Genomic DNA, 23,528 nt, shown 5'->3' on the forward strand with positions numbered 1-23,528 from the left:
AGGAATGTTCGCGTGCAACATAATTGTCCTTTTAATGTGACTCGTGTACTTGTGCTCCAAATTACCTGCCCCGGCATCACCAGCTCTGGCAGCCTCGAGGAACCGGGCCGGCCCTCCCCGGGGCTGAACATTAATTCATTTGAATATTCTCTGCGCGTGCAAAGTTAATCCCCGTGCACCAGTCATGCTACCTTTCAGTCGGGTTGGGGAGATAATCCACTCGCAGCCCTGGCAGGAGGCACAGTGTACAGGTGCTTAATGTGCATCAGCACTTCTGCGTTTTCAATTTCGAGGGTCTCATTTTCCTGTTTGTATGTCTGTGTGCGTTTGTGTGTTTGTGCGGCCGTTTGCCTGCAAAAAAGGCTTCTTTAGTAGCTACTTAGGAAGCTCTCTCATGTCAGCTGTGTGCGGTGATGTTGACCCAGTAAAGAGAAGCCGCTCTGACTCTGAGATATGTAGCAGGAAAGCAGCAGAAAGACGGATGCAAATGGGTGTTTTGCATTTCCCCCCACATTCTTTGCTCCTTTCCCCTTTTTTCCCCGTCTTTGCCCCAGCTTTCCCCCTTCTCTCCCCCTCCCCGCGTCTTTATTTCCACCTTTCCTTGATGCTCACGCCTGATTTCTATTCCCACCGCCGTGCGCGGCGAGATGATGCCCCGCCACGGCAGACAGCTCGAGCGGCGAGCCAGCCTCCTCCTCAGTTCACCGCCAGTTCACCCCGGCTCCACGCTGAGAGAAATGGCGCTAGACAGATATGCAAATGCGGCGACGGCGGCGGCAGCTGCAAAAACGTTAAAACTCTTCCTCAAAACTTCTGGTTCCAATTTGCATTTGTTTGAAAGAGTAACTCCAGACTTTCAGACAGGGGTCTCTGTTATTCACGTCTCCGGGGAACCGTTTGTCAGGTGGACTTGATAATAGGGTGTCATTTCGCGCTGACTCATCTGTCCCCGTAGATTTCAAAGAGCCTAAAAATACCACCATGCCTTATTCAGGTCGGAGCTATATATTTCATAATTGACATGATTTAGTTGACGTTTTTCCACCGAGAAGAAAGGGTGCATTCAGGGACCCGTGCAAGCTCCTTCTCAGCGCAGACATCTTTTACAGTGTGGACGGCTGCTTGTTATGGTTGGCTGATTGGGCGTGGACGAGTTCTGTGGGACTCTGTCCTCAGCTATTCGTGTAAGCATGTCTTCTGAGTCTTGCAGCTCTACATTTGGCTGCCATCATCATCACAACCATCATCATCATCATCACCACCATCATCATCATCTGTTTTCCTGTATTTGTGCTGCTGCAGCACAGGTCTGTTGTCTTTCCTCCCACTGCTGTCACCTCTGTCTCTCTGCATGCTGCATTTTTAGCATAAATAGACTGACGGATGGTCTGAACGCGCATTCCTCTCCCTCTCCTACCTTCCTGTGGCCAGAGAATCGAGTTTCTCATGCTTGTAATTGTTTCCTCGCCGTCTTTCTTGCCGCAGGTGCTGCACCGCCTCTGTCCCGTCCTGACTGAGTGGCTGTCCCACGGAGTCATGTGTCCATGCCACCGCCGTGAGAGTTCTCACTCCTCTGATGACCTCTGACTCATGAGGGATTGCGAGTTGTGGGTTTTCTAGTGCGTTTTTGGATTATTTTGCTTATTACACGCTTTACCACACTGCATCAGTAATGCTAGCAGGAGATTAAGGCGGAATTCTAGCCCTGCAGGGGTTTACACGTAGAGTTGGACTTGCTCTCTGCAACTTTTCTTCTGTTCTACAGCATATTTACTTTAATGTCACCTAATGTGTTTTGGCTTCCCTCGCCGTCTCCTTTATATGTGCTGAAGCAGCGATTATAGCCTGTGTTTACTTTTTTTAATACGTTCTTGGGATTGAAACACATGTTCGGCAATAAGGTGCAGCTGAGTTACTCCGTAGCTGCGCTACTCAGTCAACCGCGTCCACCTTCAGTTAGACGTGGAGGGTCCTTTCAGCGGTCCAAACCATTGTCTCAAACCGGGGAACCATAAAACTCAATTTCCCATGGAGGAGGGGTTGATGGCGGCGGAGGTGGGGCCGTTCTGAAGTCCAAATGTTCTTATCTCATGCACTATTAAGCGGGGCAGTGGGGTGTGTGGGTTTCGTGGTTTAGCGTCCGTCTGTCACAGCCCGGAGGCATGTTGCGCACCCACTCACACACTCGCACACTTGCAGATGCAGCATGCATATTCACAAACACACATCAAAACAGACTCTGGAACACACTTGAATCACCTCTTTCTCTCATTCAGTCATTAATGCACACAAACTCGCACCGCCCCGGGGCCCTGCAGCGCCAGTCCTGTGCAGCCTTGGCGCAGGTCAGAGGGGTCGTTCGAGCCTCTCACTTCATTAATCACATCTGGGAAGCGAGCAGCTCTTTATGTATATTTTTCCATATGTTGTTACCGCTTATTCAACTTTGACTTGAGGGTAACGTATGGTCTTAAAACCTGTGGATGAATTATTTAATGTGAGTTAATGTAATTGACAAAATGGCAAATTAGGGCCAAGATTGAATTTCCCATGTGCTTCATTGACCCCCCAATGTGTTGGAGGTCACAAATGCAGTGTAATGTGCTTGAAAACTTTAAATATTTGTTGTCAGTAGCAAGTTAATCCCTCCAAAATTCACAATTTCTTTAATATGGTACGGGTGCAAGTATGTTTTTGAACATCTCGGTATGCAAAAGCTGCAATAATATCTAACTTTAATGGTCCGGCTTTTTCAGCATTTATTAATCAATCAATCGGTGTGTATTTTCAGGCAGGCAGAGACACAGCAGCACCTTAGAGGCATGTTAAAAGCATTCCTGGCAACCGAAGACCACGAGGAATCGATCAGTACGCAGACACAACCGAGATTGATTCCAAATTACAGAAGGAAAACAAGCTGGGATTCAAACGCGTAGACATAAACACAAACATGGCATGCAGAGTAGCATAGCTGTCACCCGTCAAGGTAAACAAAGTGATGGATTACAAACAGCGCATTCCGCCGCTGATGCCATAATCACAAGAAGGCCACTTCTTTCTTTTCTGCAGGATGATGTTTGCATGAGCGAAAACCTGACTGGCATTTTGATGGTGTCAGGAGGTGACGGGCCTTTCTGATTGGGCTGCTGTAAAGTCAACAAGGCAGGAAGCAGAAAGGTGACATTTTTGGAGTTGTGAGCACCGTTTAGCTCAGAAATGTTTCCTGTCTGGTCAAAGACCCAATTCTGCACCATTTCCTTCTAAAATAAAATGATCCTGTGGTCCATTACTGTCTGAAATTCCACCATAAACTCCAGGGAAAAAAGTTACTCTTCTCAAACCTGAGAGCCTTGAGGAAGTGCTGCTGCCGAGCTAAAATTAGCACGGTTCCTGCTGCGTAAATACACAAAATTCTTTTACATTTCCTGCAAAACACATTGATAGTGGGCTGGAAAACCCATTTTTCATCGCACACGTCCGTGCGGGGAACCTGAGCGAGGCCTTTTTGGCAAAGTGGTGTCAAAACAGTGTGAGGCGCCAATCGCAGCGCCCGCAGTGAAACCGATGTCACGCCGTACGCTTTATCTGTGTTTTTATGTGGCATGTTAGACTTTTCCCCTCTGCTGTTTGAACGCCTCCTCGCTTGGCTGCGTGTGAAAAACAAAGAGTGAACAAGCGAGAATGGAGGATAAATGGACCAAAGTTAAAGATTAGCCTGAGTTTGCTAACCCTGAGTCACTCTCTCTGAATTTTTTTCCCTCTCAGAGTGTGAATGTGTGCTATATTTCTCTGCTCTCTTAAATAAACTATGCTAGCTCCACATGCTGAGGCGCACCGAGGCTGCAGCCCTCTTGTGGTTAACACCATTTTCTTCACTTGGCATGCCAGAATGAAAATCTCGCAGCCTAAAGCTGCCTCGCAGGAATTATTATGCAGTTATCTGCTATTGTCTTCCACTCGTTCCCAGTCCTGCTACGATCAGAGCTCAGAACAAAGCTCTTCAGCTTGGAACCTGTTCTTCTGTTGCTTTTACTTTGTCTCTAGGTTATCCAGGTCTGTGGTTTTTGGATCGGCACTCAAACACTCGCACACACTTTGCGCCTGTGCTGAGTGAGTAACACAGTGTACGACAGACTGTGTGTGAAGTACTAAGTGAGCAGAAGACTCCACGACAGCCTCTCGCTGCGTTTGCCAACAGCAGGTTGCTTTGGCAGGAGAACTGTCCTTCCTGCACAGTGAGTGGTACCACTGATCATGCGTGTGAATTCTGATTTTATTGGGATTATTGCATCCCGATAACCTCCATGTGTGAATATCCACACCAGGATTTAAGTTGCGTTGTCCTCCTGGTCTTAACCAGAGGTGTGTAGGGCAGCATGTGGGTGTGGTAAAGATCGGTAAATAAAAAATGTGTACGAGGAAAAATTGTGGGATATTAACACAATAAGATGAAGGCAAATGGAAGTATACGCTAAGCATATGCAGTCATTATGGGAGAGGTCTCAGAGTGAGTAAGCTGCGCTGGAAAGACACCTGGACGCATTTGGGGGTTCCATACCTTGCCCAAAGGGCACTTTGGCAGCGCTCTGCTGCTACCAACCCACTTTTCAGGTTCAGCGAACGTGTCACCACAAACCACCTACGAAGATGTGTGCTGGTTGCCTCTCCTGTCTCCTACATGTGTAAATACAGCCAAGCTGTTGCCCTGATGTCTGCTCTCCATGTGAATACTCAAATCTGACCAAGGTTTTGCTCAGGCTCTTTGTACACCCAGAATATGAACAAGATTTAATATTCATGTATTTTTTTAACACAAGCATGTTGGATCGTGGCAATAACGACCAAGAAAGAAGAACTAGATGCGATTTGCTCTTAAAGCTCTGCAGATACTAAAGCTGATGCAGTGCTGGAGATACCAGAGGACTTCATCAGGAGAGAAGAGAGAACATAAAAGGTGGTTTCAGTGGTGAGGATGGGGCAGACAGGAGGTCCGCAGCACAGAGGTGTCTGAGTTTAAAGTAGCAGTGGGGGTCTTTCCAAGTTGAAAGTTTACCTGAGAGTGGGCTCAGATCGAGGTCTCAGCCGGCTGACCCAAATCTCAGAGAAAAAAGACAGAAAACCTCAATTTCAGATGCCAGGAAGTTGCAATCAAAGACCCGAAAGAGAGGGGTTGGAGTGGCGGAGAGAGGGGTGCGAAGGGCGGCGATGAGTCAGAGGGACTTTTATCTCTGCGCCCCTCCCGTATCTGCGGTGGGCGCGAGAGGTCAGCGCACTGTAATTTAAGAAAAGATACCCAGAAAGGGAGAAAAACAAAGGGAACGTATTGTGGTTAAACTGATTAAACTGGCCCTTTGGTTTATTCTGGGCATCTGTGGTTCTGTGAACTGCAGGGCACTGAGTTCTCTCAGCGCTTATCTTGTTTTTTCCCATCATGCCTGTTTTTTCTGTAATCAGTCCATAAAATCAGAAATGACACAGACAAGCAGCAGTAATGAAACTGTGCTTTTCATCTGAAGACCATGTATGCTTAATTTGAGACGTTATTTGTCCTGGCTGTCAGTGTTGCTCGATAAGCAGCAGAATAAGGTTCGGGCCTCGCCGGAACTTCAATTAACAACCTTTCAGCGTCGTCGCAATCTTGTACCATCTCCAGATAATTTGATAGCGCTTGAAAACCCCTCAAATGTTTGTGGCTGGCCTGAGGCTTCGCGTCAAAAAATCTGTCTTTTTTTTTTAAAACCGCAGCATTCAAACGGTTACAAATGTTAGAAAGCAACACAAGCAAGAGTTAATGAGGAAAAGTGAATTTCTGGACAAGTCTGCAGGCTGGGATGTCAAAACTTCCTGAGTGCCCGAAGAAAAAGGAACTCAAGTCCATCATTGGAGTCCGGTTTTCCCAATCGGAGCCTTCCCGGGCCTTCTCCAGGGTGCGTTTCCCTGACTCACTGGCACAGCTGAGCCGGGGATTCCGTCTCTTCACGGTCTAGTTGGGATGACTGATGCAAATATGCTGCCGCAGAGCGCAGACGCTGACCCAGTTGGGGGTGGGGGTGCAGGGACCACTGACACGTTCCCAGTCACTTGTGACTTCTGTTGATTTCTGCCAATCAGCATGTTTGAAGTGCTTTCAAGCGTTGGTTTGCTTTGATCTGTGGATGGTTGGTCCATGCAGAAATAAAGGAAGTTGTCTCAGACAGTATGCTAAAAGGTTTTTTCCTTTTTTGACGCCTTCACGGCCTCAGAGATGTCCGATTATATATATGTTTATGACATAAACACTATGACTCTAAACTTCATTGATGGACATCAATGATTTCCACTTTCTTTCATCCATAATATAAAATCGACTGCGTTAAATAATCGTGCCATTATGTCACTTATAAATGTCGCACCGTAGAAATATTTAACCTCCATTTTAGCTCACCTTTAAACGTCAATGGAGCCCCTCTCTATGTTACACAAGTGACCATAGGATAAGGTGAGGCAGCCTATTAATTGGTCAGTGGTGCCATGGCGGCGCTCACGCATGCTCTGCTGGATACTCAAATTAAGACGACAGATGGAGATCAAAGCCATCTTGAACTTTACCTTAAACCCGCTTCGCCACCCCCACCCCCCCATCCAGCTACGTCCATCAGTGACACTTCCAGAGGTTCTTCTCATCCATCTCACAACAGAGTGATGTTTACAACTAAACAAAGCCGGGAACACATGTAGAAAAAGTCCTTTCGCAGGTGCGTCGGACTCTCGCTCACCTTCAATGTCTCTTGTTTGTAGGTTTTTTTAAGCAGCATTGGCCGTACCGCTCGTTAACCTTTGCTAATACAACCTGCATGTATTAATAATGCGCAGCGAGAAAGGTCAATCGATGCGAGCGTGCGTGTGTTTGTTTGTCGTGGGGAGTGTGAACGTTCAGCAGCTCCTACAGAAAGAATGCATCGTGGGCCCGTGAGGCAACGAGGGGACATTAAACGCACCGTTATTACTTAACAAAGACTCGTCTCACAATGTGGTGTCTCATGATCAAAAGTCTTGCCTGGCGCTGTTTACGTGCTTGTTCATGTGTGAAATGTAAAGGCATGAACAAATAGGACACTCATTACTGCTTAAAATAAAAACAAAAGTTAATTTGCATAGAATCACCTTGGATTTAGTCATGACGTGGCGATAAAAGGTGAATGTATTTAGCTCGACCTCAGGGGTCGTTATAATGAATGTAAATGCACATATACTGTATATATTTGATCTGCGTGACCAGCTGAGGGGGGTTTAGCTGAGTGACTCATGGAGATGTCACATGCTGAGTCCAGGTTGACCTTTTCAGAGAGGAGCGGCTTTAAAAAGCTTAAGCTAAAAATGTTTCCCATCAGCCGATACATCCATGACTGCAATACAAAGAGGACCGGAGACATTTCCTCATTTAAATTTCTTTTTGTTGCTCAAATGTTGCTCTTGCAAAGAGCCACACAGCAGCTAGTTGTATGCAACGTCTATGGCACTCTTTTTGCTCTTTCCTTCCTCAAAGGTCAGCCTGCTCTCGCAGCAGATCTCTAACCTGACGCTTGATGAGCCTGGATCTGGGTTCCAGTTTATTATAAACCGCCTTCTCTTGTTTTGTTCTTGCACCACCAGGGTGACCGTTCAACCTGTGCACGTCTTCAGTTGACTGTATTTTAAACCTACTTGGTCTGTCTGGAAACATCGATGGTCCACTTATTATTAAATCAAGACCCAGTCAGCTACTTCTGCCACCCGACCCGTGTCTTAGGGAAAACATCCACCCTTTGCGGATGAGGGTTCCGTGTTGTCTCCGTGTGTGATTTCCAATCTTCCTGCGTCCTGATAACGGCGACATTGCTGCGACTCATTCCCTCAGATCCCCCTGCCTCCATCTCTCCTAATCAGATTTCTCTGGTCAGGTTATTTATCATCGCCGGCTCTGACTGTGAGTGATGCTTGGCTAATGGGTTTAGCATTCAAATCTGCTGGCTTGATGCACCGGAATCCCAACAAGGGCTGTCATTCCTGTGGCGGCGGCGGCTTCAGAGCAGTGTAAATAAGAAGGAAATGACATTGCTGAAATAAGCATTTGTGCCGGTCTTGGTCTTTTTTGGGGGGCTGGATTTGTATTGATTTTTAAAGTGGCTGAAATGAAAACGGGAAAGAAATTTCTGATTGTTTTGTGCCGATTTTATCCTCAGAAACTGACCAGACAGAGAAGAACGTTGACTCACGAGAGGCTCACAAAGTCATACATGACAGAGAGGCTGGCCGACAGCTTGTTGAGCACATGCACGCCAATTAGGCCATGTGGTTGACGCTGTAATGGCAATAATAAATCTGACAATGAGGAGTCCTAAAGCAGCAGCTGCTGGAAGCTCAGACAGACAGCGTCCATATGTGGCGACAGTATCTGGTCACCAGTCAGGACCTCCATTCCCGTTTACATCATTTCTCCTCTTTGCTGGAATGAAGCTACGCAGTGTGTGTGTTTTCTGGCCTTCTGTACTGACCTCACACGTGTGTTTCTGTGGGTGTGTTACTCTTTGCTTTAGTTTTAGTTTATGTTGCTTCCGGATACAATTCTAGACGCTCGCGTCATCGTTACCCGCGGCGATTTCACAAAGGGGGAGAGCAGGTAAGGTGAGGTAAGGAAAGGTGAGAGCGGAGTGTTGGAGGCTGGCATTTTGTTTCTAACTGCTGATATTTAGGGCTCCTTTTATCCTGTTTGCTCATTTTCCAAAGAAATTTGAGTTGTTGACATGCAGAAGCCATGTTTTATTGAGTTTTAACAACTTTAATAAAACAAGTAAATTTCTAACTTTATTTATTCTGTTTTAAGTCATTCCTGACGTGTTGATGAACCACCGTTCAAGCCTGGACATGTACACGCACTTCAAGTTTGTCCCTGTTGATAGAAGTTCACACCTACACACACACACACACACACACACACACACACACACACAGGCGCGCACGTATGCGTCTTGGCAGTGGAAAAGGATTTTGTTTTAACAGGACAACCTAACCTGGGATGAGCGCATGACCCCGAGTTTGAACAACCTGCTAATCAAGTCGGTTTAAGTGTGAGTCAGAAGCTTCAACTGATGAGGTTGGGGCGTGTGTGTGTGTGTGTGTGTGTGTGTGTGCCTCAGAGCATCAGCTGAGACATGCTGATGCCCTGATGTGATGAGTAATTGGCAAACAACAGGATATTCGTGTCAGATCCTTGTTAGAAAAGTAAGAAATACCTGACTGTTACTCAATGGATTCAGTGTTTGAAGAAAAAGAGGAGGAAAATAAAAGATAATTCCCAGCTGATTATGGTGGAATAAACGGTTGAAAGAGAATAAGCTGCATTATCTCCCATAATTACTTTATTTTCCGATATCAAGTGGTGTAGGTTCACCTTTATAGTACTAAATGACTTTACTGACTGATTATTCTGTGACACCTGCCACCAGAAAAGCATTTGATTGTCTATAGCTGGTTTTTAGCCTCCTCTTTATGGATTTTAGATCTCCTGTGTTTATGTGTGTTTATGTGTTGTTTGCAACGGTTGTGTCTCTGCTTTGTATCTCAGCATGACTTCATGCCTCCCACTTGGCTGCATAATTATCTTTTCCCAACTGTAATTGTTAATTTAGACACACATGTGCGCACACACAGTCGCAGCTCAGCAGTGGCACCTTTTGGAATGATTTTTTAATTTTGACTCGCCAACAAAAGGTCACTGTGTGCATTTGCGAACAAATAAAACTGACTTTTTGACTATTTTTCATCCTGAACGCTTTCAAATGCCCATTCAAGTGCCCGTTGGAGACTTCCTCAGCTCAGCAGAGGGACGAGAATTGAAAGTTTCAACTGAATGTGGAAAGCAGCTTGTCAAAATTAGCCAGCGAGCTAAAGCAACTGAATATTGGAGTGGAGCGTTACAGTCAAGTTAAACATTTGCAACAGCGAAACGGAGTGCTTGTGCACACGGGCCTGAGTTTGATTCACAGATGACTGTATCCGGGTGTCAGTGAAGCAGCTCGCCGATTAAATGTGGGCTGAACAAAAGCGGCTCTCTGTCTGCTCCAGCAACACATCCACTGTGTCTGCCCTGGCCTCCACGCCACCTCCCAGCTCACTGCAATCTCTCTGCCCTCCCTCTGTCTGTCAGGATGTCTTAGTCTGATTCAGTTCCCTTTCCCCCTTCTCCTGCTTTCCCCCCCAGCCTGCCTGTCTTCATTCAAAGAAACCTCCACGTGTGCCTATCAAAACATGCGGCTGATGTTTATATCACCTGTAGCCCACATGCGATGCAAACCTGCAGAATATAGAGGCGTTCTATAAAAACCCGCTTGCATTTGATTAGTTTGATGCTGAGATTTCAGCGTGCAGACAGGATGACAGGAAGTGAGGGCGTGGAGGCACGAGAGAGGCCGAGACGACTGACGGAAGTTATAAGACTTGCATTTATTTCAATTAAAATGTCACAGTGCAGACGGAGCGGGACTCCCGTGAGTGAAAAAAGAGAAGAAGAAAACAATACAGGCAAAGATAAAAGAGACCGTTATTTATAGGAATCGCCGCAGATTACCACCGTGTGCATGTGTTTTAGTTTGGTCAGACGGGTCCTGTGGTGAACCCATGTTCTTTAATTTGCTTGTCTCATGTTCATGTGTGTGTGTGTGTGTGTGTGTGTGTGTGTGTGTGTGTAAAACGACAAGTGAGATTGTGGCCACGGTTGGAGTCTCTCCTCATCTTTCGGTGTGTGCGTGTAATTTTGTGACAAGAAAGACACAGATTATTGCACATGAAATGTTATTCATACAAAGCAGCTGTAGCGTGACTATCCCCCCGCTGCAGCGCTCGGCAGCCCGCTGGAGAAACACAACAGAACAAATCTCGACGGGAGATAACAGACTGCCTTTTTTTGTCAGGGATCACCTCTCCTCCCAGAGAGGCTCCCCGACGACGTGAGCGAACAACTGTAGCGTACGGCTTTAGCGTTTTTTCCCCATAAACGTTGGTGCTAGCATCAGCTCCGATAGCCAAAGCGGGAAATAAATCTTTTATTTTGAAAACATCATGGGAGATTTGTGTGACCCCCATAGAACAAAAAGTTGATTCGAAGGCAGAAAGTGTTTTGCCAGGTGCTTAAAAGACCCAAGTCGCACAGATAAACCTGCACATCTCTGTCATTTTTTGTGTGCAGTTGAAGTTACATGTGCTGTCAGAGGATTACGATAAAAACTGCTGCTGTCCTACTGTAGCGCACAGGAACTGACAGAATGTAGTTTATGTGCTGGCACCTTGTGTTTGTGTAGACAAAGCTGCATTTTCTCGTTGCCCTGTGTGTCTGTTCTGACGCATTGAGCTGGAGCTTGTTGTTTTTCCTCTTTTCCCCTCCCTGTTCTCTGTGATTTGCCCCCCAACCCCCACCCCCCTGGTCTTCTGGTTTTCTCTTTGTAATCTCTCTGATCTCCCCGCCAGTTGTTTATAACTACTAAATATGCCACATCTCTTCCCTGACTGGTTTTCCCAGAGAGCACCGTGTCCATTTTCACACTGCTCTAACACACTTATGTTTTATTTCCCTCCAGACTGTATTTTTATGGCAGTTCAGCTTTGTGGCTTGTTGTGAGTTGAAAGGTAATGGTTACAATGGGAAGCTTTTCCTCAGTATTTTCCCTGCGGTCGTGTTTTAAAAACTGTGTTTAAATGTCTTTGGCTGTTTTCTTCAAGTTTAAATCGCAGATATATTGTTGGTTATTGGGCCATAACAAATTCTGCTGTGGAAACTGCCTTCATATATTCAATATTCAGTCTTCTTGACCATTCCAAACCATCTGCTTTGTTTCAGACTCACCGATTTATACTGTAAGATTACCCTGCATCGTTTCTGCCTCATCATTTGGGACCCGTTCAGATAATCCACTTCAGTGTTATAGCTGCCTGACATATGCCTGCTGCTTGTTATATTTTGACCCATATTTACTGTTTGCCATCTCAGATCGTAACTAAGCCTCTTTTCCGCCAACAACTGGAAGTCCCTTTTTGTAAATTTTCTGGTAATTTGTGGGGATTGTGTTTCCACTGCACCTGAATCTTCTGGAAAATGCATTTAAATCAGGCTGAAGGTGCACGTAGAGAGTGAAATATACACCTAATATACTGTAGATGTTATTATTTTGCTCAAGTTTCTCCAACTTTCTATGAATTTGTTTCAGCTCCACAACCTTGGCAGCTAAACTTCCATAGACTCATTTGCGTCCATCATTGGCAAACCAGAAAGAGACTCGGACTCAATCTCCCAATTCCTCTTCTTTTGCTCTGTTTAAAAATGAGGAAAAGCTTGTAGAAATTACGTGTGCAGCAACACATCGAAGTGCTGAATGCTGCAAGAGTGAACCACCAATCACCATTCTTCCACATGCAACCCTGCCCTTCAAGGATTCCAGGGAATCTGAAAAGATTTGGGGTTGCGGGAAAGTTTTAGCCCCCTGGATAATTTCAGTGGTTTCACTGTGGTTTGAAAATAAAAAAAAAGATCTTCAGGTGGAATCAGGGGCGCTACTCTTCCATATAAAGAACTAAAAAGTAATAAGCGGAATTTCAACTTATGTCAAAGTTTTGGTTGGTTCAAAAGAAATGTGACCTGGCCCACAGCCGCTCACCTTTGACCTTCATCACTGCTGGCGCATTCTGCCCTGGTTTAATCTATCTTCAATCCAAGGTTCTCCTGCCTTTTGTCCAATAAACCCTTCTGCATGTTTACACAACAGGTGAAGATAATAGATAGAACAGAATAAAGAATAAAATATTGTTAGCTGTGCAGGAGAGCAGCCCAAACAGTTGTTTGTTATTTGATATTAAAATGACTTTTTCTTAAATCACTGTGTTTTCTTTCCAGTGAAAACAGTTTTTTATGATTTAAACAGGTGGTTATTGCCAGGCAACATGTGAGTGTGTATATTTTGGGCTGACGCGTTTATTTCACAATCAAGCGTAATGTTGTTAAAGCTGTGCCGGTGACTCCGACGCGCACCAGGTTGTTTTATTACAGTGATTATTTTCAGAGTGCTGCAAACGCTCCGGCGACGTGGAGATCCACTGGAAAAAAAAGACATAATTGCGCGTATGAATATTAAAGGGATTTTTCAAATTCTGCGATACTTCAGAAGAGTAGAAAACATTTCCGCCCCACTCCGCGCCGCCCGCTGCATCTGAGGAAAACGACGTCTTCCTGCAGGAGTGAGTCGTTATTCAGTTTCAGACTATAGCTTTGTTTTCTAAAGAGAAGTCAGAATAGACGGCCCCTGTCGTCTACCTTTGATGTTCGTGATGCCTTCGCCTTTTTCACCCCAATCCTCATTGGACGAGAGCAGGCCCCCTCTCTTCCTCTGCGCCGCCCTGATTCGCCACCCACCCTATTTGTCATAATCACCGGTCCCCACCCCCCACCTCTCCTTCTGTGTCTCATTACCTCCTTGTGCTCCCGCCTCACACACTAACACAATGCTCCTCGCTCTTCCGTCAGTGCCCGCGGTCATCTCCAGCTGCTGATTGAACTCTGTGGTGTCGTGCAGGAGTCTGAAATGTGAGCGGGAGTGGGAAAGGCAGCGAGATCCATGAAAGAAAGGAGCAGGAAGAGAAAGAGAGAGAGTGATGAGGCAGAACTGAAGGATAGATGCTGCCCTGATATTGACTCTGACCTATTGACCTTCTGTCTACCTGATGCTTTTTCTTCATTTCTACCTCCTGCCCAGAAATAATGAAGCGCTCTTCAGGCCCACTTCCTGAAATTATATAAAAGTGAAGAGAATTAACAGAACCACACTGGAGGGATGCTGCCATCTTGTCCCAATGAGGTCGTTTGCAGCTGGACTTTGCGCTGGAAGAGCACGTTCAGGTCGTCCCATTAGGCTAAGCTGATGCCATATGCGCCTGTCTCGATCACCACATTGATAATGTCTGCACATGGCGGCGAGGTGTACCGTCAGGGTCAGGGGATAAAAGCATCAGAGCGCGTGAAACACACACTGTCACGCTTCTTTTGGGAGTTTGGGTTTTTTTCCAAATGTGATCTCCGCCACCCCCGTGTCATCCGTCTTTCCCGAAGGTCCGTGTTCTTCCATCTCCAAAATCTTGACGATCCCCCCAAAACGAAGGAATCTCCCCAGGACCCGCGGCCCATTAATTCCTGCTGCCTGATTATGCTCTAACAATGGAGCGCGTGTTTGCGGCAGCAGCGCATGTTTTGCATCATAAATAAAAAAAAGTTTTTGAAGTTGGTTGCCCTCTTGTGACATATCCATCTTCCCCAGCTCAGCTGTCTGCACCCCCCCCCCATATTCTATTCATGTAATTTGAGCAAGAACGCTGAAAAAGAATCCCCCAGTAGGCTGACCCAGTGTTGAACCTTTGCTCGGTTTGACAGATCGCCGCAACATGAGCTTTTCATTTCATCTGTGAAACCCCCCCTCGCTGTTTTTCTTTTTTTTCCCTCTTTAATGTGTCGTGTCTTTCCCCGCAAATTGAAACAGATCAAGTCCGGCGCTGTTAACGTGCGCGTTTGTCCGCCTCGGTGCCACCGATGCGTGACGACGGTGGTGTATCTGCACGAGGGCCCATTTGGGAGATAAAGGCGGCTCTGGCGCAGATAAGGGCCCTGCAGAAAGGGGCTTTGTTTTAGCCCGACGTGCTGAGAGATGTCACAGACAGTTAGAGTGATTCATCCGTCAGCTTTAACACCTTTGACTGGGAACGTACCCCCTGACCTGCCGTCTCAATGCGCTTATGCACCGGAGTTCTGGCTGATAGAGCCACACAAGGAGAACCAAGACTGTTTATTATGGGAAATAAATCATTTCAGTTCAGCAACTTATCTGACAAACTCAATTAGGCTCTCGAGCCTCCCTGGCTTATTTAGAACCTCCACTCCTTCCTTTTACGCGATTCATCTCTGTTTGTCACTCTGGGTTTGAATGACAGCATTGTCCTGCAGATCCAAAGCTGCGCAGCATGAGATCATGCAAATTCCTTTTTGGGGTGGGGTCTCTTTTCATCTCCGGAAGAAATAAGATGCATCTGGGTCAGTCTACTCCGAATATGTCGATATGATTTCCACTTAAGGACGCAAACATTTCTTCCATTGTTGTGTCTTTATTTCGAGCTGATGCATGCTGGGAAACAGTCGAGAGTGGAGTCGGTTCTAAGAACTAACCGTGCATTAGTTAAACAGCTTCAAGCCAAAGCTGAACCCCGGGTCGTCTCATATTGTCACCCACCGGTGCCCTGAAATACCTGCCTATCAAGCTGAGTCTTAATCATAATTATTATCACTTAGTGTGAAACGTGGTAAAAAGGCCAAAGAGAAGCATTTCCAATATTTGTGATTATAAGCGCCATTATAAGTCTTTGTCAGGCCTCCGTGAGCGTAACAGAGCTTTTGTTGTGGGCAGAATGAACGGTTATAGTGATCGAGAGCGAAATTAAAGGTTATAAATGAAATGGAGTATTTCCCGCGTGAGGACATTTAGAAGATTGAGATTGTAATCAGGATGGAGGTGCGGAGGTCTATTGTGGACGCTTAATGAAAAAGTGCAGACTTGACATTGCAAAGGTTAGACTTATGGCAAGTGCGAGGGAAGAAACAAAGGGGCGTGCGTGGATACAGATAGATGGATGGGATGGCTGAAGGTGGAGGGGTGGGATAATGGAAGGGGCGGGGAGGGGAACCTGGAAAGGGGGTATCAGGGCAGTAGTGGACTCGCTGGCAGTGCAACAAACCTGGGGCTGAGGGCAAAATGGGTCCCTCCCTTGACAGAGTTGGATTTTGTTTTTCTGAATTTGATCACCAACCTTCTCTGGACATTTATAACCTGCCACGAACATCCCACAGGCGTAACACTCAAACTTAAAGTCATCGTGAGCCTTTACAGACGACACTAAATCCTCATATGTGGTTGTTTTCGACGATGACGTTTCCCCTGACCTCGGCTGTGGCGGGACGGTTCGGACTACATCAAAATCTCATTAAGTTTTATTGCGCCGTCAAACGCTTCGGTACGGCGGCGTGAATAATTCTCCTAGACCCCAACACCGTGGCACAATTTAGAGTCGTCATTAAGAAGTCATTAAATGTTATAAAGCCGGCCTGACAACAGGGAAGGAAGCAACATTATTTGGATGATTTATAAAATTCTGCGCGGTTATCGCTCTGTTCCAATAACACTGTCATTTACATTTCATTCAAATGAGCTCATTTTTAAATTTTTAATTTCCGGGAAACAAAGACGAGGTTTCTTTGTGCAGTCAATTTATATCAAGCACTGTACAAGATATACAAGTATAATGTAATTCTTTATAAAAAAAATAGTTTAATCTAATGTAATAAGCACTTAATTGGGATGTTTATAACATATCCAGCTGTCAGGAACAGGTATTGTTTTTGCCGAGAGCGGAACTCTTGTTTTCTGTATATTCTGTATATATATCGTAGATAGTGAAGCCTTTTTCAGTCATTCCAGTCCACACAGCAGGAAATGCAAATCACAATGACGTCATATCCAGTATGTTCACGAGAAGTTCTCACCACACACCTGAACTGCTCAGAAAGGTAAACAGAAAGTAACAGTAAGAGAAGCGTAAGAGGGGTTTTGGTTTGCGGCTCGATTTTGTTGCTCTCAGTAAGAGGATGACTGCAGGAGACACCAGGAGGCGGAGCCTTTAAAACTAGCCTGGACAGGAAGTGAGGGTGGCACGCTCGGTTGTTGCATCAAATGGATCTCTAATGTCGTCTCCAGCTCTTGTGACTCCCACACATCAAATGAGAGCACTTTGCTCTGCCTGTGTGTGTTTGTTTCACGCCTGTAGCTCGCTTCTCGTTTTACACGTGCTAAACTTTCAACCCCAGCACGACACATCCTTGGCCTGCATGTGTTGTTTGGCAGGCTACGCAGGAAGCAGCGATGGCCGGACTGTTTGTGTGTTTCCTGTGTGAGTCTAAGCTATTTTCATCATGTGACCGTAGGATCTTGTGGGTCTGTCCCCGATTTATGGTAACAGGTAATCTGTACCCTGTAATAGATTACATTTCTGTGGTAGTCCTGAGTGGCTGCTCACACACCTTGTCTCGCTTATGTCTTTTATTTAATTCTTCAGCTGATGCTTTAAAACTCTGGAGAATCATTGTTGCTGTAGACAAAGATCCCCCCCTTTGTCTGTTGGTGGACCAAGCTTAAGGGATCTTTTTCTTTTATCTCAAGAGGCTTTTGGAAACTTTTAGATGTTAGAAATATTTATGACCGGATAGAAAGCATACTTCTGTATTTTACATGAACAGCTTGCTCTCGCATGTTCTTTGTAAAATTGACAACTAATATATAGCAGGAAGGAAAGCAATTATAACAAATACGTAAAGATGAGCGAGAGAGAGAGAATTTATGTGTATGTGTGTGGGCGTGTTAGAAAGAGCCAGAAAGAACAAAAAGGAGAGAGTAAGCAGGGGTGGGCTGTGTTTTAATTATTTACAGCTGAGCAACTGAAACTCCGTCTCACTCTGTCACTCTAGCCTGTAATCCAGAGTTCAGTTATAAACACAGTTAGAGTTTCCATCTCTCTCCCCCTCCCTCTCGTCCTGGGTGGCCGTTCGCTGTGTGTTTGTGCATGTCTGTCTACATGTGTGCCAGTGAGCGTCTGTATCCTTCAATCCTTCCAGATTCAACCCTGTGTTTGTTTCACCTGACGGAAGCTAAAGTTCGCTGAGTTGTGTTCCTCTCGCACAGATGCTCCGCTCGTCCTGAATCGACCACCGTGCCTCCCAAAAGTCGTAAACAAATGAAACTCGTTTGTCTTTGAGGCTGATTTCCAGGGCACATTGGTTAGCGTCTGCTGCTTCATTGATCCCTGAAGTCATATTCAGTTTTATTGGGGTCAGAGGTCAAGCTTGGCTACAGAAGCTCTGCGAGGGACTGAAACAACAGCACACCTCACTGGCTTTAAGTGCTCAACAACAATATTTGTGGCTGAATAATGACTCTAGGAATTTCAAGCCAAGTCAGTGATTGATTCAGTCTAGGTGATGTTTAATCGATGACTATAACAAAGATGAATTCAAACGGCAATGTCCACGTGATGAAACCCAGAAAAGCTCCTTTAATCCAGAAAATAAGATCTGAACATGTGACAGTCCTCTACTTCCTGGTTTGGCTTGGCTAGCAAACCCAGTTCTACTTAGCTGCAAAACGTCGTGGTGCAGAGTTTTATTGGGCCTCTGGATAGTGACCAGGGGCTGTCGCAACCCTGCAGTCTCTCCGGTCATGTTTAATCATCATGGCAACCATCTCTGGAACATGGTTTTAAAAGATTTGAGGTACCATTTCACTGCGGGAGTTCCTGGTAAATCCTGGGGACAGGAACGTTACAAAAATGGTTCCTCTTGATCCTTTTGATGACCATGTCTCCACTGAGACACTGGGTACGAACACCCCCCCTCCCCGCCAAAACCAAAAATCCTAACTACAAAACACAGGAGGGAAGGAGGTAAATATGGAAGGACCTCAGAATCCCAGGGCCTGACCCCCACCAAGCAACAGTGGCAAGGAAAAGCTCCCCTTTAACAAGAAGAAACCTTGAGCAGGACCAGGCTCATGTATCCTGCTAATGGCTGGCTGGGTAGACAGAGGGGAGAAGGGGGAGGAGACGGGGGGAGGACAGGTAGAAGAGAGACTAGGCAGAGATCATAGAAATACATTAATGATATTAATTATAATAAACTGCCGGTAGAATTGAGTGGGTCAGCAGGGTCGGCGGTCAGTAGGTCAGCATACAGCTATGAAGGTGGCTATGCCTGTAGATGGATACAGATGGAGGAAGAGGAGAGGAGAGAGAGGAGAGGAGAGGAGAGGAGGGAGGGGAGGGGAGAGGGGAGGGGAGGGGAGGGGAGAGGCGAGGCCCATGACCCAGCAGGGTGACAGAGGTCTTTCAGGTGATCATGTTTCTGGACCCCGGCAGCCTCGGCCTATAGCAGCATAACTAAGATGTTAACCTAATAATCAGGCGACCCTGAGTATGATAAAGTATGAGTATCTGAGTTAACCTCAAGCTCCGTCAAGGAGTTTTTCGGGTTCGATCAAACTACTGACCGTGAAACAGGTACTTGTTTATGCCCCATAAAAGTTCCTGTAAATGGCCCCATAAATTACCCTGAAGTTTCTTCAGAAAAACGCACCTATGATATGGAATTTTTAGGAGGAGTTCCTGTTTCTATGCAGTGAGATGTTTTAAAGATGAGTTGTGCAACTGCGAAAAAGTTAAAATACTCCAAATAAGAGCTTTGGGATATTTCAAACAGTGGGATACAGCCTGGTTATGAACCTGTTATAAACTACAGGAATAGACCATGGGACAAAAAGCTGGTGCTGTCGTTCCTCTCTGGTGTTAAATCACATTATTTTTGAGGTGAGAAACATTTGAGACGGCCCCGACACGCTCCAACGCCCCCCCTGGAGGACGTCCCTCAATAATGACCATCACAAAATATACAGAAATATCTGAATAGAATACACAATCTGACCACATGTAAAAAATAAAAAGTTGTTTTTTAATGATAAAAGAGCACAAGATGCTCCTTTTTAATGCTCTTGTCCCCTCCAGGTGGACTCAGGTGTGCGCAGGTTAGCCGAGCACACATTAGGTCACTTAACAGATGCATTAGGTGGATTCCACCTCAGAGGCGTCTTGATTTTCTTTCTTTCTTTTTTTTTTTTGGCAAATCCTCATGTATGAAACTCATGAGATGAAAAATCCCCCAGATCAAACGGCAGAGTCGGGCTAACGTGGCGGCTAAATTGACGGCACCGGGCAGACTGAGCCGACTTTTCTGAAGGTCTAATGAAAGGTTTCTTTGAGAGGCCGTGTCAGGTGAGTGGAGGTGAAATATGCTGCCCCCCCCTCCCCCGCCCACTCCACCCTGACACTCCCCACCTGCTCTCTCTCTCTCTCTCCCTCTTTACAGCCAAACTTATTATTGGCTACATTGGTGGTCTGAACCCTGTGAGTCTCGCTCTCTCAAACAACCAAGGAACCAGTGCTGGATGCAGCCGTGCTGCCGTTACCTTCCACGCCACCCCTCTCTTTATTCTAAATCTGCTCTGGAACGTAAATGACTTAATAGTCTCTGACACTTGCATCAGAATGAAATGACATTCTTGTCCTCCAACATCTGCTTTTACATCATCTTTCCCCTCCGACGTGTCTAAATAAACACATGTTCAGACCGCTTCTGCTCGAGACAAAAATGGAAGCTGACACCACCTTGCACTGGGCCCCTGGGCTAGTGAGAGACAATATGTTGTTCTAATATGCTAATTTTGCATTAAGAATTCAGTGAAAATGAGCGTGTGAGATGATCACACCATTAAAAGTAAGCATTAGCAGTGTAGCATGTTAATCAGGCCAGATGGGACCATTCTGTTTGTGTAAATTCGCTCTCTCCCTCTCTTTATACTTTGTCTGGAAAGCCATTTGATAATGTTTTAACTGAAATAGTTAAGATTTCATTAAAAAAATGACCTGTTTATACATATAAGCATATAACCATAATACATGGTTAATAGAATGAAAGTCGGTCTTGTTCAGGTGTTTCTTGTAGTTCTTTCTTGAGTGTTCCATTCACCACTTCCCTCCCAAATTGTGTTGTGCTAACTAGCGTAGCTTCTTGTGCACCCTGCAGACCATTTTGAACATCCGAAGGATGAATTAAGCTGACGCGGCTCACCTTGTGGTCGGCCTCGCCGCGCTGAGTTTTACTGGCGTGATCAGCCTCGAAGATCGAAGAAAAAGGCCGAGCACTTTATGGCGATAACAGAACCAATCAATGATGTGCGACACCTAAACAGAACTCTGTGGTGGGGATAAAATGTCGTGAAAACCTCGTTTATGTGTTTGCCTGTAAATTCTCAGTCAATATTTATTCTGGATATGTAACACGTCCCAGCTCATAAAACCAGCCTGTCCTGGATGAGAGACAGCGCCGTACTGTCATTATTCCAGGGCTCCTGGATTCCTCTGCTCAGTTGTGGCGACTGCACATTATAATTATGTTTGGTTTGGGCCCCATTTGATGGGAATGAAGATTTTAAGATTAGCTGAATTTACCGTAAGCGTCCCTGTTTTAATTAGATTTATTACAGGCATGGATTCATCTCTTTAGTGGTGCAGCACCTTTTCATGTCTCAAAAACTCCAAGGCCGTTCTGACAGGCTGGTTCCTAATTTTGTCGGCCTCATTCTCACAGATGCAGCGAGTGCAGTACTTTCAGCCCCCAAACGGCAGACAAACAGACTTTTTCACCGTCCAGCGTCCATTTTTAGCCAAAATCAGCATTTGTTGTCCACCGCCGCCCTCCAGCGCGTACTGGCTCCATAATCCGGGGGCACAGTTGAAAATTCCCAACCCAGCAGCAAAGCTTTGTTTTTGGGGCTTTAGTCCAGTCGTGCTCCTGGGAGGTCTGAGAGCTTCTCCGGCCCCCCTCCTAGCATTTCTTTTGGCTTTTTAAGGACTCCCCCTCCCCCCCCCTCCCCCAATAATGCCGTCCCAATCCCCGAGACAATAAGAGGTCAGCACAGACCAGCTTGCAGAAAGTGCAGCGCGACTGAGTGTTGTTTTGGAAAGTTGTCACGGGCCCTCGTGTGAGTCAACAGGGAACAGCTACAACATACATTACTTTACTGGTCGTACTCCAAACAGCAACTAGATGTATCCGAATTTCCAGAGAGTTTGGACTAATCTATCAAACGGAGCTGGAAAAACATCTCTTCCGAGATCCTGATAGGTATTTAGTTCTTGGACAGAGAACACGTAAGTGATCAGCCAACGTAATTGGGAACGTTTTATCAGATCTACACATCATGTTGTGCTTAGGTTGAAAAAATATAACCTGCTGAACTCGTTCAACTTTCATCCGTCCGTCCAGCTCCGGCTGCAGCAGCTCGCACGTCCCTCCCTCTGTCAGCCATTATCTTGTCAGCGCGAGGTCATTGTCTGATCAGGCTATGATGTCATTCCCTTCATAAACAAGTCCAGCTTCCTCCCGAGGGTGCCTATCAGCTGAGCTTATCTGGCTCTCCAGCGGGAGTTGAGCTCATTCTGGAGTCGTTCCCTCCCCCTTCATTCTCCCCACCATTATTTTTTTATTCACTCGCACAGCTGCTCGAAAGAACATTTGCTGTTTACTGCAAGAGCGCTTTGATTTGGCAGTGTCCGACGTGTTGAACAGGAGCCGCTCTCCAGCATAACAGTCTGATGAGTCAGCCATTTTAACGAACCGGACTCACAGCCAGTTGAAATGGTTTTTCCTGTTACCGGAGTTTTCACAGCTCGGCTCTCTGGACGACGAGACGGCACCGAGGTGATGTTTGGAGGAAGGCACGGCTCTGGTTTTCATGGCTCTGCTGATATGACTAAGAAGTTTCAAACTGTTACACGCCCATGAGTTTGAGCGGTTCTCAGTCATGTGTGTTATCAGCTGCCGTGCATGTGGGAAAGCCCCTGCAGGCGCAATGACATCAGGCTCTGTGTAAAATTAGACATAGTTCAACGCGGAGGGCGTGACTGGGAAAACAGGGGGAAATGGGAGAGATTGTTGAAAACAAACTGGACAAATGGAAACAGATAAAGCTGGGAGGGGGAGGCCGAGGTGTCGAAAACTGCCTGGAATGGGCCGACTTAGTAATGAAGTTGATATCTGCACAGCCAAAGAAACGGAGCTTTGCATGCGTGAGCCCTTTAAAAGCCTCGGCTCAGTCAGCGCTTTGGTGCTGAAGTCCTTTAACAGTTAAAGCTTCCCTGCACATGTTATTAGTCTAACCATAATGAGCGGGAAGCCCTGTGGCACCCTGGCTAAATTCATAGTTTGGAACTGAAAAATAGCAGGTACGCATCGGACGTTAATGGGCGCTTATGAGGAATGAAAGCGATGTAATGCTGGCTACAGTTAGCCAGGCAGTTAGCGATCTTCCTCCAACGAGTGCAGCAGAAGATGGAAAGTCTTTAAGCGCCCTGAAAATACGACCTAACTACCAGCTGTGGCGGTTTATTTTTACATGCTAATTCATAATTGAGAAGCGTGTCTGTCTGCCCGCTCAGAGGGAAGAAACGGTCCGTATTGCTGTCATTTACCGCTCTGACCACCAGCGTCGTCATCGCCACCGCCAGATTGACCACCACCGCCACTGTAGCCGTCATCCGCCGGACTGCAGCGCACCAGCGCACGAACTCCCAGATTTTAAAGCCGTGTCGGAAAGATGACATCACTCCTTCCTCCCCTCCTCCGCTCTGTAACCCTCCGCGGCACAGCTGACAGGGCTGGAAAACAGGGAGCTAGCTCCTCAGATGTTGGCATCTTTGCAGGAATAATCAGCTGCTTACCCCCGCCGGCTCCCAGCGAAGGCCCCGGCAGGAGAGTTGACATCATTTTCATGCTGCAGAACAATAACTGGCATTCCTAATCCTCCCGACATAAAATTGACATCTGT

The 23,528-nt window shown here is 46.1% G+C and overlaps 3 long non-coding RNA genes across 6 annotated transcripts in view; 2 read left to right on the forward strand and 1 right to left on the reverse strand.

The window, feature by feature from the left end:
* LOC130532677 (uncharacterized) overlaps positions 1-23,528 on the forward strand; it is a 72,840-nt gene that overhangs the window by 8,558 nt on the left and 40,754 nt on the right. The window contains exon 1 of one of the 4 annotated variants that reach the window (XR_008952396.1): positions 21,593-21,852. The exons of the other annotated variants lie outside the window; for them this stretch is intronic. This is a non-coding gene — a long non-coding RNA (uncharacterized LOC130532677). Of the gene's footprint in view, positions 1-21,592; positions 21,853-23,528 lie in introns of those variants that run through there. 4 annotated transcript variants of the gene reach the window in all.
* On the forward strand, positions 758-6,373 carry LOC130532678 (uncharacterized). Its single transcript, XR_008952397.1, has 3 exons — positions 758-1,307; positions 2,792-2,986; positions 3,070-6,373. It is a non-coding gene; the product is annotated as an uncharacterized LOC130532678 (long non-coding RNA).
* LOC130532679 (uncharacterized) lies at positions 12,938-22,666 on the reverse strand. The gene is made up of 3 exons (XR_008952398.1): positions 21,932-22,666; positions 13,475-13,787; positions 12,938-13,101 (listed from the first exon to the last, which is right to left on the reverse strand). It is a non-coding gene; the product is annotated as an uncharacterized LOC130532679 (long non-coding RNA).

This window comes from Takifugu flavidus, chromosome 10 (genome assembly GCF_003711565.1).
Source record: "Takifugu flavidus isolate HTHZ2018 chromosome 10, ASM371156v2, whole genome shotgun sequence".
Taxonomy (NCBI): Eukaryota; Metazoa; Chordata; class Actinopteri; order Tetraodontiformes; family Tetraodontidae; genus Takifugu; species Takifugu flavidus.